Genomic DNA, 20150 nt, shown 5'->3' with positions numbered 1-20150 from the left:
TTTTAAGGGTGAAGTATTCCTTAAACAGGTGATTCTTGCTTTTTTGCATTTACACCTTTCTGAAGTAAAACAGTGCCTGACAAACAACAAAATTCAAAGTTGGACTCTTATACATCCTTTGTGAAATAATCGACCGTCATCTCTCTCCTGATATCGAACCATAAGGCAACGACATGAGAACAAAACCAAAATACATGCATCATATTCAACAACACAATCAACAAAAAAAAAATGTTTATGTTGAAGACGATTATTAATATAAAGGTGTTTTTGTTTCTTTTCAAACACAAGTAACTTTCCTCAAGCAATCCTAACACTTTGTTTTGTGCGTGGTAGTGCAGTTAGTGATTAAACTATCTTAATGAAGAGGGAAAAAGTGCCAGTTTTCCCCTTTTTTATAGATAAACTTTGTGGAGATCTTTATAAGTAAATCAAACTTTAAAAGTGGATAGGTGGATAAATAGGATTTTGAACAATGAGAAAGACATGTTTTTCTTTACACTGTAGGTGCTGGAAATCCTTGAGAATAATTGTATTTAATGGCGTTGGTATTTTCAAGGTTGAAAAAAAAAAATCTGGATTTCGAAATATGGTGCTGAAACTCCCTAAAATATTCGTTTGAAACATGAAAAACACATTTGCTGTGTTGTAATTTGTCATTTTTCTGTAGAACGCTGTGATAAAACATAATTTTGTTTATTTTATAGCACAGTAACATCTAATTTAATGTGATGAAAAAGTGAAATAATCCATTAGCTGTATGTACTGTTTATAAATGTTATTTACCACAGTTGTATGGTGCTGGAAAAGCTTGAAAATGTGCATTGCAATGCTTGCAAAGTGTTTGAATTTAAAAAGGCGTAGGAACCCTGACTCTGACATGCATATAAACTGCTTTTTGCAGGAGAACTTTAATTATTGCATATTTTAACACTTAATGGAAGCCTTTCAGAGTTTATTGAGCTTGAAAATCCCTCTCCACACCACCAGGTGTCAGGAGAGAGCTGCTCTGTTTATTTAATAATCAGCTCCCTCTGCCTGAGACATTAACGTTTCCATTCTTGTTCCTACAAATCATTCATAATCAGCGTTCTTTACCGGAGCTGCTGCGAGTTAAGAGGCTGCTGGTGAATTCTGCATTATCATGAAAAATGTCTTAAGCGGCTCCAGATCGGCTCTCTTAATGTAAATGTTTGATGAACGGGGAGCATCCCACTAAAACCCATCACACAGGAAGTGACATCAGCGGCACTCGTTAATCAAACACAGTGGTTGTTCAGTTTGGAGGTCACTGCAGCCACACACACACACACACACACACACTGTGATTACCTGAGGGCAGATGTGGGTTAAAGATGATGGAGCAGTTTGAAACCTGTCTTTATTTATTGATTTCTCACATCCTTCACTCCCTCCCTGCTTTCAGTGAAGTCAATCCAGTAGGAACTAAGCCCTCACACACACACAAACACACACACACACACACACAGTGTGCTGTAAATGCAGGGTGCTCACGGTGGCTGTGAACCCCGGAGAGAAGGACTTCTGCCAGACCTCATAAACCTCCTTCACCCGCCATTGAGCTCTCGACTAATGTTCCTTGTAATCGAGAGAAGCATCGCTTGTGATACAATATTGTCTCACAGACATCTTTTCTTTTGTTTAATCTTTTACATTTGGTGCTTTTTATGTTGTCATGCTTTGCCTGTTACGCTTCTTTTCGAGAGAGAGTTATAGAAAGTTCAGCTGCAGAGGAACTTTGGAGGCTTTTATCAATCTAACAGAAGCAAGGAGAGCTAAGAAAACATCTGATTATAATAATGATAACCTTTTATTGTTTATATTGTGTTTATTTGAACTCCATATATCTGCACTCTTTCCCTCTGCAACTAAATGTGCTATACAAATAAACTTTGACTTGACTTTAACACTGGGTTTAAAGTTTTGAGGGCAAGTAGGTCGGTTTAAGATGCATGCAAGATTTAAGGAACTGAGGTGTGACACGTCTTCGCTTCTCATTCATCTCGTCCTGTTCTCGCTCTCTTTTTTTTTAGTTTTTATTCAGTTTGAAATATAAATGAAAAATGGGTCAAGTGTACCATTACCATTCACCATATTGTGAATGTTTATTCAACACTGGAGCTGATACTTTTGTAAAACTTGGTTATAATGTTCACTTTTAAAGACACGATGCAGATGAGAAGAATAGAAAGAGAGGGGGAAAAAGTGTGCTGATGACGGAGATGCAGGTAACAGCATCATGTCAGCTCAGGTCCAGTGTTGTGACAGCACCTGACATATTTCTATGAGAGACACTTCATCTCTGAGAGCAGCGCTGGCTTCAATCATTGTCAAACACACACACACACATACACACACACACAGAGCATACACTGAAGGTCACCTGGAATGCACTCTGGGAAAGGCAGCCTTAAGAATAAGAACATGCTGTTACTGAATTCCCAGTTGGAGAATCCCTGTGTGTCGAGCTGTGAATAATTCATCTTGATTTGTTAAAATTAGTGTGTTGTCAATAATTCATGGGCGTCACAGATTCTAGTTTCCAGAGCGAGTTATGTAACAAATGAAGCAAACTCCAGCAGAACCTGAGACTTGGTCCCCAAAAAGCAATAAAGCAAAGACAAATTTTATTCTCATTTGGTAAACCTCTGAGGACATAATTTACTCACCTGTACTTGACTTGAGTATATTCTCTCTCTTAAGGGTTTTCGACCGGGGGCCGGTGCCCGATCGCGTGGTTCACAGTTTGTTCAACTTGCGAACCAGCTCCGAACCTGTTAGCTTTTCCACAGGCTCTAGAGCCACGTCACTGGATCACTGCTAACGTCTGTGTCTACGCCGTCTTGGCAAGTATAATAACTGGCAACCTACATGTCTCTACAACACATCTGTGCTGCTCATCTTGATCACTATTGACGCCGAATACATTCTTATTAACACTGAATGTAAGATGTTAATGTTGGACTTTGTTGTAGGCTAACCCGCTAGCGTTAGCCCGCTAGCGTTAGACGGCTAGCGTTAGCCCACTAGCCAGTATCAAACACATTGCAGTTAAACAAATCAAATAAATGAATGATTCACGTTTTAGTTGTTCTCTCTCAATGGCACCGAGTTGGTGGTCTTGTTGGTCAGATAGCCCCTGACATAGTGTTCGCGGTTCAAGACCAGTAGAGAGTTGGTGCCGCTGTGGAACCCGTTTTCTCGGCTGGGAGTCGGCTCTTTGGAGGTGGAAAACCAAAGAACAGTTCCAAATTGGGCACTGGCAGGGCACCGGCCGGGAACCCGAAGGCGGTGGAAAAACCCTATTAATGCCACTTCATATTTCTGTTTCATTACATGCAGTGGTGGACAAAGTACAAAATTCCTGGTCAAATATTACTCCAATATTAATGAAAACAGATCCAGGACTTTGACCCAGGGGACCAGGGTTTATTTCTTGTTTACTTCTTATTTTACTTTTTGAACTTTCTTTTGTAACACCTTACCAGGAAGGACCCTAACCTTTAGGACCTAAACCTTTAGTTTTCTAGCGTAATCGTGAAGTGAAACTCCTACATTTTTACTAAAAGTAACCACTTTGTTTTATCGTAAGCGACCATGATATGGACTGATAACAACCTTCTCAACCTTCCAGCAGGTGGACCAGGCCCCAACCCACTCACTCTATGGGCTTGTAACCACTGATAACGCCCATTCAATCTTCTGATAACATTCCAAATGGGTACTCTGATAATGTATGCTAATGATTCGTGTTGGATTTAATGTTATAGTCGAAGTACAATTATCAGAATAATACATTTAGTCGTAAAAAATAAAGCATTCCTTGTCATTTCTGTCTTAATATTCAAGAGTAATATTAACCGTAAACATGCTTTCTTTTAGAATTTTTCTTTTTTGTTAAGCTTATTTATTAATTACATGTCTTTTGTTATAAGCACTCTGTCATTCCTGTCTTAACAATATCCAACAGTAATATTAACAGTATACATATATTTTTATACTGTTAGTTAGTATTTTTCTCTTGTTATTCATTAATTTCTTCACTACAGTCCACATCAAAGTTTTTGGGACTCCCACTCTGAAAAACACTGCCCTATGGTAGATAAAACGTGATGAAGTTTCCTCTTGGGTGCCCTTCTAGCCTAAAAGTTGAGAAAACATGATGCAATGCCATATAGGCTGGCCATCTTAACTTTCTTCATGCTGGTCGTTTTTTAAATGCTCATGCTTATTAGGTGCAGCTATTGTTGTCAGCCATTCAGTCAATTTTTCAATTCATTAGATATAATTCTACTTACACCTGGCTAACATGATTGTGGGCATGCTTGTCTTTTATCTGTGCAATATGGTAGAAATTCTGACAACTACTTTGTATTTTTCATGCAAAATCATTTCATGGTTCCAGCTTCACAGATGTGAACATTTGCTTTTTTCATTTTAATTATTTTAATTTCTTTATATATATTTTTGTCTTTTTTGTTTTTCATCGGGCACTTTCACTTTTAATACTTAAAGTACATCTTCCTGTGTATACTAACATACTTTCACTAAAGTAATATTTTTAATGCAGGAGTTTTACTTGTACTACTTGATTATTTTTAGTGTGTCCTTTTAACTTCTTCAATCACTGCTGCTGACCCAGAAATGGTTATAAAATCAAAACAATATGAGCGATTGTGTCTTCAGAATAAGCTTGCAGTGTGTGTGTGTGTGTGTGTGTGTGTGTGTGTGTGTGTGTGTGTGTGATCAACAGAGGCTGAGAGACTGCAGGTCATTCAGTGTGAACACTGTGTAATCTGATTACAGACAGAGAGGTTAGGCCACAGTCATGACAGTAATATACTTACTGGGCTCTAAATGGAGGCTAACCAGCTCCCACTGGAAAATAGTGGAGTTGGTAAAAGCCAGTGAAGCTTGTTTGTCTCGGAGTTACAGCTGATGGAGCAACATGTCATCTACCTTTTCATAAAAGATTATACAGCTACATGAAATCAGCAGGGGTGCTCACTAAAGGACGGGTCACAAGAAAAGCACTACACACAGTCGCTACTGAAGAATAAAGTGCAATCCAATTAATACAGCCAGAAAAAAACAACCTTTACCTTGGCAGTGACTGTAAAACATTTCAGTTTGACATAAATGGTGCAGGTATAAAATAATGGCTAATTTAATTCAGTGATGCTGTTTTATTTGTTGTTGACTGTTAGTGATTGTGCAGTTTTTATGGATGTTGGTTATTTGAATCACCATGTTTTCCGTTTGTTTTGTTTATTTGTTGTTTGGCAGAAAAAGCAGAAAAACTAAAGCTGTGTTTCCATTAAAGTTGACGTGAATTGTCATTCTCCTTCTCTTACTTCTCTTTCATTTCCAGCTTAGCTTGGTCCCTCTCCTTGTGCATTTTGTTGAGCATTTTCTCCAGGGCGGTGTCTCTGTCCTCTGTGATTATCTTGCTAAAGAAGCTTCTACTCTTCTTCTTCATCTGGAGACAGAGCTCTGCCAGGTCCTTCTTCTTGTCCTCAACCTGTTGCAGTTTTCTCTCCAGGTCTTGATTCTTGGCCACCTCCTGCTTGAACTTCCCATCAAGAGTTTGGATTTTTCCCTGCCAAGCTTTTACGCTGTTCTTCCAGCGCTCCTCTCTCTCGGACAGATCTTTTTTGTCGTCCTCCAACTGTTGACTTTGACTTCCAAGCTCTGTTGTTTTTCTGCCAGGTCATCTCTGAATTTGTCCAGCAGCTCTTTTCTTTCATCCTCCATCAGGTTGATTTTCCTCTCGAGCACTTCTTTCTTGTGCAGAGATTTTTTGAACTGAGTTTTATGGCAGATGGCATAGCTGGCCATCCAGTCCTGCTCGTTCTCAGACAGTTTCTTTTTTCTCATGCACCACCTGTTGGACTTTTGCCTCCATCAGTTGGACTTGAGTCTCCATCAGCTGGACTTTTACCTCACAATTGACCAGGTCCGAGCTTCTCTGAGGCTGAGCTTCTCTTCCAGAGCCGAATACATTACTACTGCAAAGCTCTGTTGTTGTTCAGGAGTTCGGTCTCTGTCTTCTCCAGCAAGCTTTCGGTTTTCGTGATCTTCTGACGGAGACCCTTATTCTCCTCGCCTAGGTCCAGGATCTCAGTGTCCCTCTGGCAGATCAGGTCCTACAGCTGATTCACCTTCTTCTGGACTAACTGTTTGTCAGTTTCATACTTTGCAATCGTAATGTCATATTCCCGGTTGCTTAGGTGCAGGGTGACCTGACCAGACTTTTCCTGAGCTGGGAGACTTTGGCCTCTTTCCTTAAGATGATATCGGAGCTCTTTTGGTATTCGGCATTAAACTGCCTCTCTTTAAACTCCAGGAGTTCCTTGAGATGTTCATTCCTGTGCCCCCTTTTCCTCTGGGATCGCTTCTCATGTTCCTCCAGGTAGCATATCTCATGTTTGATATCATGGATCAGCTCAAAAGCTTGTTCAAGAGGATCTTCCTCGTGGGATTGATGAGGTGCTGGGTGGTCCTGAGGACCGCCAACTGTGCTTCCCCAGTTGTGTCTTCTGTCCATGTCTGCAGTGGCTTTGTGCAGAAGACTGGACTAGAGTTTGTCTTTAAAGACTCAAGATTGACTTTAAAAGACTTGAGTTCGTATTTAAAAGTATCGAGTTTGTCTTTAAAAGTATCAAAATTGTCTTTCGAAGGCTTGAGTTGTCGTAGCAGTTCTTTGAACGGTCTATGTTCTGGTCTGCAACCGGGAACTAGTGATTGTGGTTTGAAGGGAGGCTGTGTGAGGCACTGACAGCAGTGTTCTAGAATGTGACATCATGAAGGCCTCGTTCAGACTGCCAGCCAAAATCCGATTTTTAGCCCATCCAGATTGGAACTGGATGGCTCTTTTGAAGTCTGAACAGTCACAAATCACATGAAATCCGATTTTTGCAGACCAGATCGAAACCACTTTCGGGAGGTCGTTTCAAATCGCATTTGGACAGCGTCTCAGTCTGAACCACTCCAAACACTCGGTTTTGACTGTCCATGACGTAACTATACGCGGCACTCGTAGTGCGGGCAGCACGGAGACAAGGTGTCCACCGGCAGCCGCGCCCGACTCATGCGGGCCCGACGGGGGCGTCCATCCGCCCGGTTTCTCCCCCGGTGCGTCTGAGATGTTCTGCACCTCTACTGGACAGTGATAAGGCCAGTATACTGAGGTGACCTGTCTCTATCATGTTTGTTGTTGTTGTTCTTGTTGCTGTCGCAATTATATGATGTCAGACGCTCTGACGCCGTTACTACAGCAACCTGTCAGATCAGTCGATAATGTGGCCCAGTCTGAACAGAGCCATATCCGATTTGGACACTTGGTAAAAACAGTGTGGACAGTCAGCCCTAAAAAACGGATTTGAGTAGGAATCTGATTTGAATCAGATTCGCCTGCAGTCTGAATGCGGCTGAAGTCCAGTTCCATTGAACACTTATGTTCTAAAAGATGTTTTTGTTTTGTTTTTGTTTTTATAATATATATATATATATTCTATTTAATGGCTTTTATCTGTTTTACCTTTATTTTATTGTTTGTATTAAATGTTTATTTTAATTCTATCAATTCTTGTATGCATGTATTCATATACACTATGTACAAAAGTATTTGGACACCTGACCATTATACCAACAACAGGGACTGCAATGACATTGTATTCAAATACATAAATTTTAACCCATAAGATCCCACGGTGACACAGGTGTAACAAACACTTTAAATGTCCTAGAATCTCCCATATTCAGCTTTATGCTTGACCTTAACTCATCACGTTCCTAAGCGAAACATACTCAACACCCTGGTGTGGTGGTCATGTGACTGTGACAAGAAGTGACTTCTTCAAAACGTGGGTGTGACTGGAAACAGAAATGCAAAAAAGTACTTAATTTCAAAAAGCTTGTTTTTTGTTACTAGGCTAAGTTTAAACCCATTTAACAATTCTAATCCATTAATAGGGTGTCCTTTATTGCATTTAATCCTATTAGGGTTTGTTATTTGTTTTTATTTATTATTGATTTATTATTATTTTGTTCTATCTAAAAAAGACATCAGAAATGTGTTCAAATTGGTCCACTTGGTCTATGGTATATCCCCCATAATTTATTTTCAAGAATAAATAGGTCTGGGTTCTTATGGGTTAATATGGAGTTAGTCCCCCTTTTGCACCTATAACAGCTTCCACTCCTCTTGGAAGGCTTTCCAAGTGTTTCTGTGAGAATTTGTGCCCATTCATTCTGTAGAGCATTTATGAAGTCAGGCACCAATGTTGGACGAGAAGGCCTAGCTCGCAATCTCCGTTCCAGTTCATCCCAAAGGTGCTTGTTGGGGTTGAGGAGACCTGACCATCTGACTGCCAGCAGAGAAGTGTGATTCGTCACTCCACAGAGCTTGTTTCCACTGCTCCAGAGTCCAGTGAGGATGTACATTACACCACTCCATCCAATGCCTGGCATTGGACTTGGTGATGTAAGGCTTGCGTGCAGCTGCTCAGCCATGGAAACCCCTTCCATGAAGCTCCCATTAATGGCAATGGAAGTTCATGACTCTTCAGCTATGGAATCAGCAGACCGTTACGACGTTTACAGACCATGAGCCTTAGCAGTCGTTAACGAATCTGTGATTTTTCGTGGTCTTCCACCTTGTGGCTGAGTTGCTCTTGTTCTTAAATGACTCCACTTTCTAATAATATCACTTATAGTTGACCGTGGAATATCCAGCAGGGATGAAATTTCCCAAACTGTCTTATTGCAGAGGTGGCATCCTGTTACAGTACCACGCATGAAGTCACTGAGCTCTTCAGAACAACCCATTTTGCATCACAAATGTTTGCCAATGCACATGACTATTTATACACCTGTGGCAAGGGGTGTGATTGAAACACCTGAATTCAGTAATTAACAGGTGTGGCCAAACACTTTTGTCCATATAGTGTAAATATATTATCTTTTCAAATTTAACCTACTCATATTTTATTACTTAGCGTTTATTGGTCTCCATGTCCTTTTCTTAAATATTCTAAGTTCTTGTTGCTGTTGTTGTTGTTGTACTTTGAATTACATTGAGATTTGTTTGAAGGGTGCTATATAAATAAAATTTGATATATATATATATATATATAAATGTATCAATATATATATATATATATATATAAATAAATGTATCAATATATCAATATATATATATATAAATGTATCAATATATATATATATAAATGTATCAATATAATACACACACATACATTTATTATCATTATTATTATTATTATTATTATTATTATTATTATTAATAATAATAATAATAATAAAAAGAGTCTATAAAATCATGTGAGTTCAGGTATTTAACAGAATTCAAAGTAAACTCACTGAAAACAACAAAACTACAAAAAGTGCAAGGGAACAGAAAGTTACTGAGTCTAATGAGATTACGTGTAATTTGTCATTCCACCTTTACCAGCATACAGAGCCATACATCACTGACAACACAATAACCTTATCTCACCCGGGGACCTCTATATTTTAAAGATATTGAATGGTGGGATTATGGGTGAGGATGTGTTTTCAAATGGATACGTATCGTTTTCCAATATAACTGTGGTGCAACAGGAATGATTGATCACACCGGCTCGGAGCAGCAGAATCAGAAAACAACAGCAGACCTGAACTAGTTTAAAGGGACGGGAAAACACAAGAGATAGTGATGATGTAGTAACAGTAAGTGTGTGTGTGTGTGTGTGTGTGTGTGTGTGAGTGAGATAGTAAACATCTCATGATTTAGATTGATCGTTGCACTGTAGATCAAAGACAGATAAATATAGACATATTAAAGGGAAACTAGAAAACACTTTATTTTGCTCCAGCTGCTCATGGTTATGGTGCAATGATTGCGATGTTTCCTTCCGAATGGCCGTGTAGAGACCTGCTCCACCTGCTGGCAGGTTGAGGTTGTTATCAGCCCATTCAAAGGCAGTTCAATCACTTTTAGTTAAAAGGCTGCAGCGTCCTTACGATTATGCTACAAAACTATTTCTCTAAGATTAGGGTGAAAAAACTCCTGGTTAGGCGTTATAAAAGATAGTTTAAAAAGTAGAATAAATGCACATAAATACTGGGTATAAAGTTGTTACGAGGCAGACATAAGTCTCAGAAGTGACATATTACGCTGGTCACATAAAAATGAGATGCACAGACGTGACTCTAAATAATATAACTGACTTTTCTTCTCACATGAAATACGGACCCCAACCTCCTGGGTGAAAGTCCTTTTGTTTGTTAAGACAATTTTTTGCAAGCTTTATTAGACAGTGACAGAGAGAATGGAAGGGGAAACAAAGAGGAAGCCATGTAGCAAAGGGACCTCAGGTCAGATTCAAACCCATGTCCTCAGCCCCATTCAATGAGCTGATAACGACCTACTGGCCCGTCTAGCGGGTGGAGCAGAGCATACCCTCCCAACGAGATCTCCAACCTAAACGACAGAATAGACCGTTTCACAATACCGCATAATGATCCATATGAATGTTTCTCAAGACGACCCATATGAGTTTTTTGCGGCTCGTGGTATAGAGCAGAGCGTTCTAAAAAATTAGACCATTATATACATGTACAGTTCGCAGTTGTGGAAAAGGCTGCAGTTTCTGTTAATTTAGGCTACAAAACCACTGATCTAGGTTTAGGGCAGAAATCTGTTTGTCAGTTTAAACAGTAAATAAATGTACGTAAATGCCGGAAGTGAAGTAGTTACGAGGGTGACGTGTGCCACTGAAATTACACAAAAAACATAAGTTACAGAAGCAAAAACGTTTACTTTTGTTTTCACATGGTACGCAAACCCTGTTCTCCTGGGTGAAATTCCACTGTTTGTTCGACCCATCTACCTCCCCTCCCTCCCTCCCTACCTGGGTTTGACATCCACCATTTTAACCCTGCATCGCTGTCAATCATTACTACTACGTCAGCAAGACAGCAGCAAGGCACAATCTCAAATGAAAATATGAGCTGTATATTGCTGCCTATACAAACAACTAACCCTAACCCTATTTTGTTGTTTTTTGCAAGAGACCAGTCAGATTTCCCATAGCAATGGGACAATAACCACTAATAACTCCCATTCAATTGATTGAAAACATTCAAATTGTGTGTTGAGTGTCTGCTTGGTTTGGCTCAAAACACTCGATAGGATAAGTTCTTATTAATTGTATGAAGGGATTTTGGGTGGGTGCTCAAAATGTGGCTGCTGTCAATTTAAAAAATGACAAATCTACTCTGACTGGTATAGGGCTTCTCTGTTTGAGCAACACACATTTGCAGAGTGTTATAGCTTCACTGATTACATTTTTTTGTTCGAATCATTGAGATAATTGGTTGTTAAAAAGTCTTTATTTCAATTAAACCTAAAATTTAGATAATTCAGATTACAGGTTTGGCCATTGCCTCACAGTGGCAGAGACTTGTTCACCATCCTCCTGTATCATTTGTTTGATAGGTAAGTATCCGTACATATAAAGATGTGCTTTACACCACTACATGGACAGAGCTCTGTTTATCTACCCATCATGCCACGCTGCCTGCGGGGACTCATGATCACCGTTTCTTGGTGGTGTGGAAAGGCGCTGCACCGCACCATTAACTGGAATGTCAAAAATCAAGAGTGTGTCACAGAGCCCCTTCTCAGCACTATATGCAGTTATCGCCACTAGACCGTGGGATTGACACTTCACACCCACACACACTTTTCCTCTATGGACGCACACACATGCCGCTGTCCACCAGAGCCAGAGGTTGCAGCTGACCTTGCCCTTGCACTGACAGGCGGGCTCCTCAGGTGCTCTGGTGCGGCACGTCATTCACATCATAATTCACAAGTTTGATCCTGCCAAGCGAGGAGCTGAGGGACGGGGCAGCTTTTGGTTATGTTTACTAGCTGAAATATAGCTTCTCATATCACTCCAAGGCCTCCTGTAAAGATTTTGTGTCCCTTTTGTTTTCCGCTGATTCTTCCTCCTATACTCATAGGGGTAAAGAATGAGTGTTTTGTCTTTGTGGCGTTGTTCTTTGTGGGTGTGAATTGTGCAATAAATCCTTCGCAGTCCTGCAGTCCATCCCTCTGACAATGATAATCAAAGATGCATTGAAGCAAAGGACACCCTCCTTCTCTGCAACTTGGCTGTGATTTGGAAACTGTCAGCCTTTTTGTGTCTGCTCAGCTCTTTTGGGATTTTTCTGTGTGTGTGTGTCTCCTTGCACCCACACTGGCCCTGGCGTCAAACCTAAGCGGCCCTCCTCGCTGAGCGAGAGAGGGTGACTCATAGTGATGCCTCTCCGAAGGGAGGACTTCACAGTGATTACGACACTGCACGCTGCAGCACTGCCACTAATTCACTCACTGAGGGGTGTCCTGTAAATCAGACATCCCAGCGGTCCTGTTGTTGCTGCTGAGAGGCCGCAGCCGGTGGCAGCTCAAGGACCAGCTGATGGACTCGGTGGCGGGCTGTCTCCACACTCAGCAAAACTCCAGCACTGTCCTTATGGGTGAACTTTATACATGGATAGATTACCTGTCAGAGAAATGCTCACTTTCCTATGTGGGCTGATAGTGTCACAGTGCAGACTAACTGCCTGCTAAGCTCTGCTTCAATATGGAGCAATCACAGTGAAAGACAAAGGGACAAGAAATACAATCCTCCTCTGGTAAAGTGAGCGGCTGTGGAGTATTGAGAACAAATATAGATCTGCACACTGTTGTAGATATGCCATTGATTTTACTCACACCTAACTAAAATTTCAGTTTGTCCACATTTACAAAAAACAAAAAAGGAAATATCTTTCTCATCTCTAGTTGTATCTAATCGAGCGGAGCAGCAGAGGGTTTTTGAGTCAAAGATACAATAGGTATTTATGAGAATGCCCACAAAATATCATGTTCTTTTATGATAGAGGAGAAGGCAAAGTATTTGCTTCCATGAGTACCTGTGTATCTTTCTTCAAGTCAAATAAATGTAAAACTCCAGAGTTAATATTATATTGGAGTACAACCCCCACAAAGCCACTGATAAAAGAAATTGTGAGAGAATCTCAAGCAAGTCTTAAGTCATGTTTTGGGAGGGCAAGTTGAGTCCTTAGTTAAGACACATAAAAACATAATAATTTAACAGATAACAGCCAAATAATGTGGAATGCAACAATTTTTAAAAATATTACTTAACTTCGAGAGTGCGTTTCAATGAACCTGCAGTTTGCAGAATGTTGAACTAACGTAACCAGGGTAACTTTAGCTAGCCGCCCTCGCAGATTTGCTCATCCGAATGAGTCTCCAGATGACAAACAAAGTTTGATGTCACAAATACACTTGTAATGTCAGCATTAACAACATTGAACATTTTTGGAGTTTTTGTTCAATATTTAAATGAAATCTTAAAATTAACTATGTCATTCAAGTCACAAATTATTCATTTTCTGTCACATCAATCATGTTCAGCGAAATGCAGAACAACTTTTTTGAGTCGAGAAACTTTGTTTGAATGCACTCGCTGCTGCTGTCGCTTATTGTACACATACTGCTGCTGCTCTGTTATACACCACTAACGTCGCGTTCGTTTTGCAATGTCGGATTGCAATGTGAATTCACAGACACCAATATTAAGCAGGTGTTATGACAGCAGAGCTTGTTATAGCACTATTGCAGCACTTGTGCAGAAATGCAGTATGAAAATGGTTACTTACTCAAGTCCACATCCTTGCTAAGGACCTGTAGTTTTAGAGGTGATATAGCACATAGTTGAAACATAGGCTAGTTTCAAAAAGTAATATTAGCGCTGCTATAGTCTTGAAACTGAGCATGGATTTTACTAAAGCATGTTTGTCTATTACAGGGGTGGGCAACCTGAGACTCTGGAGCCACATGTGGCTCTTCAGGCCAGCCTCAGTGGCTCCCTGTGCTGTGAAAATTATACAAAATGAAACAGTTATTTCTTAACATTTTAAGTCAACTAAAATGTGCATGTGCAAGTCTACGGCCTGGCGCCTTAACCTCTATATTTTGCCAACTTCAAGTCTAGTTTTCAGTTTCCCTCTCAAGGCTAGCTTTCAATTCCAAATCTCCTGAAGTTTTTTTTTCGGTGTCCAGCCTCCCATTTGCACTTGGGTCCTCACTGCATTCTGAAAAAATTATATTAATAAATGCTCATTATGGCCTATTAGTAATGTTTGTAAGTTAATTTATACTTAGTAGGCCTTGTAAGGCTCAAAATAAAGTTTCGAATTACAACACTTTTTCTCTTTTGTTAGTTAAGGTTGCTGACCCCTGGTCTAGTACATCATAGTCTATAGTATAGTCTAGTACAGCTTTAATTAATGGCCATAAAGTACAGATAAATATTGTTTTTGTTCATTCATATCTATAGTAAATTAAAGGCAATTCAACTGGATAGCAGAAGACATCTATTACTGTAGTCCATGGTTCATGGTTTCCTGAGCGCCTCGTCCATCTCCAACTGGAAAGGTTTTTATTAGAATGACTTTCTACCAAAGAAATAGTCCCTGTTCCCTGTTGTTGAAAGCTGTTCAAAGATCATCACAGTTGGCTTCTGCTACAACAGTACTTTTGCTTTTTTTTACCCTGCCACTAATCTCGGCCAACCTATTCCTGCTTTAAATCATCCATCTCTGTATAATATGTGCTTATGTTGAAATGGTGGGTTGTATGTTTACGTGGTCGCTTCGTTCTACTCAAAGTGAGAGACTCAAAGACTCGACCTAGTGGAACAAATCATGGTCACCTTCTGTCGGTGGCGTGTCTTTGAGAGTCTGTGGTTGAGCCAGGTTTGTGGCCCTCACCCAAGTCACACCACAGGCAAGCCGAGCTATTCAGCAGCAGGAGAAGTGTCATCGCTGAGGTTCCTAACAAATTACACCCTTCACTTGTGGAGAAAGCCTAGTGTGCTCTTGGCTGGGAGAGTGTTCTTGGCCCAGGTCGACAGAGAAAAACTGCTATGAGAGTTGAAAGAACGCTCATGAAAGCAAAGGGACACCTGTCCCATATTCAGAGGTGTCTCTGTGCAGCAGGAGATGGAGCGATCGCTGTCAGCGGCAAAAAAAGGAAAAACACCAGCGGACTAATATGATGAACTGTGTCCTTCCTGCTGCTCGTGCTGCATTTGATAAAGGAGAGTGCATTCGATAAGATTTTTCAATTTTGTGCGGCACCCATTGATGATGTTCATACCGCGGCCCTGTGGTGAATAGAGCTGCTGCACCAAGCTGCCAAAACATGACAAAGACATAAGCACCAATCTCTTTCTCTCTGATGTCTCATTTGCTTTTTTTTAGTCAATCTGGTTATTTTCTGATTTAATTTTTGCACAAGGGTTATAATTATGCAAAACTCAAGACCATCATGAGGTCAGCAGTTCTGTCTGTACGCTCATGTTTTATCTTGTATGTGAAGCTGGGATTGTCCTCTTTACTTTTTGCTTTAACCCTTTGGAGTTTTGGGTTTAATGCCTTTTAGTCTGCCTGTATATAGTACTTAAATGTTTACCATGCCACGTTGGCATCATTTTTTTCAGCACAACCTCACCTATATGACCTGATAATTATTTTTTCACTTTGATTTTACTGGGTCAACATTTTGAACACAAAAAAAAAAAAAGAAAATCAGATTTTGAAAGTCCTGCTCAATGAAGAATTTTAAATGTTGATTACAAATATAACATTTAAGAGGTAAAATGAGGAGAACATCTAGTTTTTATATTTTTATACTATTTTATATTCTTGACCTTATCTCCGGTTTTACTTGGCATATCATCATCAAACAAAAGCTGGCATGGTTTTATGCGTTTCTTCATTTTTGATAGGCGATCGGTGTCTCCACAGGGTTATATTTGCTCCCTGTTCCTGTCAAAAACAGTAAAAAGAAACAGTTTGGATGTTAATACCTATACTTATTTTGGACTTGATAAAAAAAACAGTTTTAAATACAATGTTTTTAACAAATAAAGTTACTTTGAAAAATGATCAAACTTAGAGTAGCGCTTCAGTAATGTAGTATTGCTTTTTCATGAAGTAAGGCAACTCACAAGAGACAAAAAATAAATAAATAAAACGGCACTCTGAAAGCACAAACCGTCTAATGGTCCCAGTTCTTCCAACTTTCATGAGTCTTCATGTGGAAAAAAAGGATTCTGCAAAGACGTGTTATATCTAATTGCTCAGTGTTTAATCAACATGTTGACAGCTGTTTCCAGTATTTGCATGACAACAAAGAGCAAAGGAAACAGATCAGGTAAGCCATGAAATATGATTGGGAAACTCATTTCTGATTATTCCGACACCACAGGAAAGCAGAACAAATGGCCTATCTCGGAATGTTAATGAAAGTGAAAATTAATTGGTAAAGGGTTCTTCCTCAGTCTGTGCTACATGTTTCTACATTCATGAAAATTGAGTGTGTAAAAACTTGAACGCTTTGAGGTAATGAGGATCTTTTGAACTTTCATTCCTAGTGTGAGTTAAGTTCCTGATCCTACATTTCCCATAATGCAATTCAACAGTTTCTTTCATTGGAGATTATCTGCCTGGTAAACACATACATCTTTCACACTCCAGTTGTGACACAGGCCTTCTGTTGAAGACGCTCAGCTGACACAACCATGATAACTTCACAATGACGTCATCAGGGTTATTTCCACACAACTGACAAAGAAGACAGAAAGCATTATACAACTGTTTTTCAGGCTGAGTAGTTACATGATGAGTAAATGGACTGTGCTGTGTGTGTTAACTCTGTCATTTAATTGTGGTTATTTCACTGTAAAACTTTTCAGTGTAAATCTATAGCAATTAACTGGCAGCAGCTCCTGCAAATACTGGATTTGTTTCTAACTGTTTTAGAAAAAGTGTATTTCTATAAATGAATATGCAGTATATATTACTGAATAATATACTTATACTGAATATATTACAGTATATTATATAACTTTTTAGTGTCATTTACAGGAACCGGCAGCAGCTTTACCTGTTAAGTACAGTTTTTTGTTTTTTCTTACGTTTTTTTTTAAAACTATGTTTTAGAAAAACAGTGTATTTCTAGAAATACATTTGCAGTATATTACTTTATTCCTGTAAATTTACAACACAATACTGTCCACAGTTTTGTCAGTAAAGTACTAAATATTTACAGCAGACTGTAAACTTCTCAGTGTAAATTTATATTAATTAACTTGCAGCAGATTTTCCTGCAATGTACTGTATTTTTACAGTTTTTTTTACTACATTTTTAGAAAAACAGTGTATTTATATAAATAAATATGCAGTATATTACTGTGTTCTTGTAAATTTACCACAAAATGCTGTCCACAGTTTTTTCAGTAAATGATCAAATATTTACAGTACAATGTAAAACACATATATATACATATATGTATATATACATACATTTAAATTTATAGTAATTTCCTGTAAATAATGGCATTTTCTTAAAGTGTATTTGTATTTGTTTCTCCCAGACTGTATTGCAATATGACATCAATACAGTAGAAGGCTGCTCTGATTTCAGTGTAAATTTACAGTTTTTGTTTACAGTGTGAGACAGAATATATTTCAGGTTTCTGTTGAAGGAGAGTCCTGTTTACAATGAGACCGGTTTAAATACAATGTTAGCAATTTAACCTAATATATAGTTCCTTTCTAATTAAGCAAATGACATCAGTGACAGTAAACCTGATGTTCATTCCCTCCTTTTATTGTTTTACAAATACAGTTTGACCTGGGTCAAACTAAAGTTGACATTGAACGTTTTTCATTACTGTCTGTATAATGAAGTCGAACATTCAGGAAAGAAGCAGAAGATATCTTGCTCTCAGTTGTTCCATAAAATCTCTTTAAGTGTGTGCGGAGATGCTTATTAGCCTAATGATGGCAACAGAGACCTTTTATTTTATCCTGCCCTGTTTTGCTCTCGCTACAGTCGAGTAATTCGCAGTCTACAGAAAATCTATGCACAGAAAATTGCAAGTATTTGTGGGATCGCTGCCAAATGCGAGCCTCATTAACAGGATCTGACAACAGCCCCAATGTTTGTTTGCTTAGATGTATGTCACATGAAATAACCAAGATTTTAATGATTGCATTTTTTGACAATTTTTTGGCTGAATGATCAACTCAGTGGCTTGTCTGTTAGAAGGCCGAAGGGTTCCAGTCCATTATTTTAATATGGAATAGTTTGATAATTGTCTGGCAACAGGATAATGGCTTAACTTCAAACCTCATTATTGTCCAATGCATATATTTGAGAAGCCTTGGATAAGATTTCCAATGGTTTACACTAATAGAGCTGCAACTAGCAATCACCTAATCTTTTAATCTAAAAATATAACTAAAAAGACCCCCAAAATTGTCTAGAACTGCAAATATTTAGATTTAACTAAATTAATAATTATTCTTAATCTATTATTATTGAAATTGTTACAGATTAATTTCCTGTTGATTGAATAATCATTCCAGCTCTTAATATTCAGTATTATTATTATTATTATTATTATTATTATAAATTGCAATCATGTGTGACATTTCAGAAAAAAGTAACTGTACTTACTGAAGTACTGAACTTAAGTACAGTTTTCGAGTCGCACACATATTTACCATTTACATTTACATTTAGTCATTTAGCAGACGCTTTTATCCAAAGCGACTTACAGGAAGAGTAAAAGCAAACAATCAAGGTATACTGCAATAAGAGCTATTAGTGCATCAATAAGTGAAAAAAAATTCTTTGAGGAGTAGAATTTACATTTACATTTAGTCGGGACACTTTGAACAAGTATATTAGAAAAATGTATATAATGTATACATCAGTAAAAATAATCAATGAATATAAAATATACTATATACTATGCTATATACTATATACTATATTAATTGATTATCAATACTGGCAGTGGTCACTATGCTGTAGCCTGAAGTTAGCTCTTTGACTTTTGATATTTTCAGTACATTTTGTGGGAATACTTCTGTACATTTACTGAAATTAAATTCTGAATGCTTGAATTGTATTAAGTTTTTGTTCTTTTTACGACGTGGTACAACTACTAGTATTTTTACTTAAGTGAAGGAACTCTCCCACGGGGGAGAGGATACATAGTTTGAGCAAAAATTGAAAAAGTGAAAAGTGAAATAACGCATCCCAGCAATAAAGATTATCAAGGGGAGGTACAGATGGTTCTAGCCTACATCAGATTGGGGGTATGACTTTCTTTTCTTTTTTTAACGTTGCCTTGTTATAGATCGTAGTAAATTGTCATTCTGCCTGACGACATTGTCAGACGGTCTCTAGCTGGGGCACGCTGAGTTGTGTTACAGCTACTAGTGCTTTTACTCAAGTAAGGGTTCTCAATCCCTTTCCTTTTCCCTATCTCAATTCAATTGGAGATAAACTTTTAATTAAATTAAATTAAATTAAATTATTGTTATTATTATTATTATTATTATTATTATTTTAGGTTTCCTTGTTAGAAAATCATAATATAAAGTAATTCTGCCTGAAACTGTCAGACGGTCCCTGACTGGGGTAGGCTGTTGCTGTAAATTACTCTAAATATACCGTGCTAAAATATACTTTTAATATATATAGATATTTAAATATACTTTACTACTGTATATTTATAACTCTATTGTTGTATTGTGCCTTACAACGACCCAGTGAAGAATTGCAATCATTCAGTAATAAAATTTGTTTCTTGCTATTACTACAGTAAGAAATTGTAAGAAAACACAGTGTATGCCTGCAAAAGTTTTTTCAGTGTACAATGGCTTTATTGTGATACTATTATTATGTACTTTTGCTTTTGTAAAATTGCAGTATGCAGGACTTTTACTTGGGTATTTATTACAATATGGTACAACCACAAGTACCCTTATTTAAGTACTTGGGAGAGGGTACATAATAAAAAAACGAACAACACCAAGGATTAAAGGGGAGGTTTTAATATAATTTAATTTAGCCTATCCTTATTTTTTTTTAACGTTGCCTTGTTATAAATGGAGATATACAGTCATTCAGCCTGGTGTAATTGTCAGACGGTCCCTGGTAGTTGATGCTGGCTCGCCGAGCAGCAGCA

Source organism: Centropristis striata, chromosome 10, assembly GCF_030273125.1.
Source record: "Centropristis striata isolate RG_2023a ecotype Rhode Island chromosome 10, C.striata_1.0, whole genome shotgun sequence".
NCBI classification, from domain to species: Eukaryota; Metazoa; Chordata; class Actinopteri; order Perciformes; family Serranidae; genus Centropristis; species Centropristis striata.
This window is presented reverse-complemented; position numbering follows the sequence as displayed.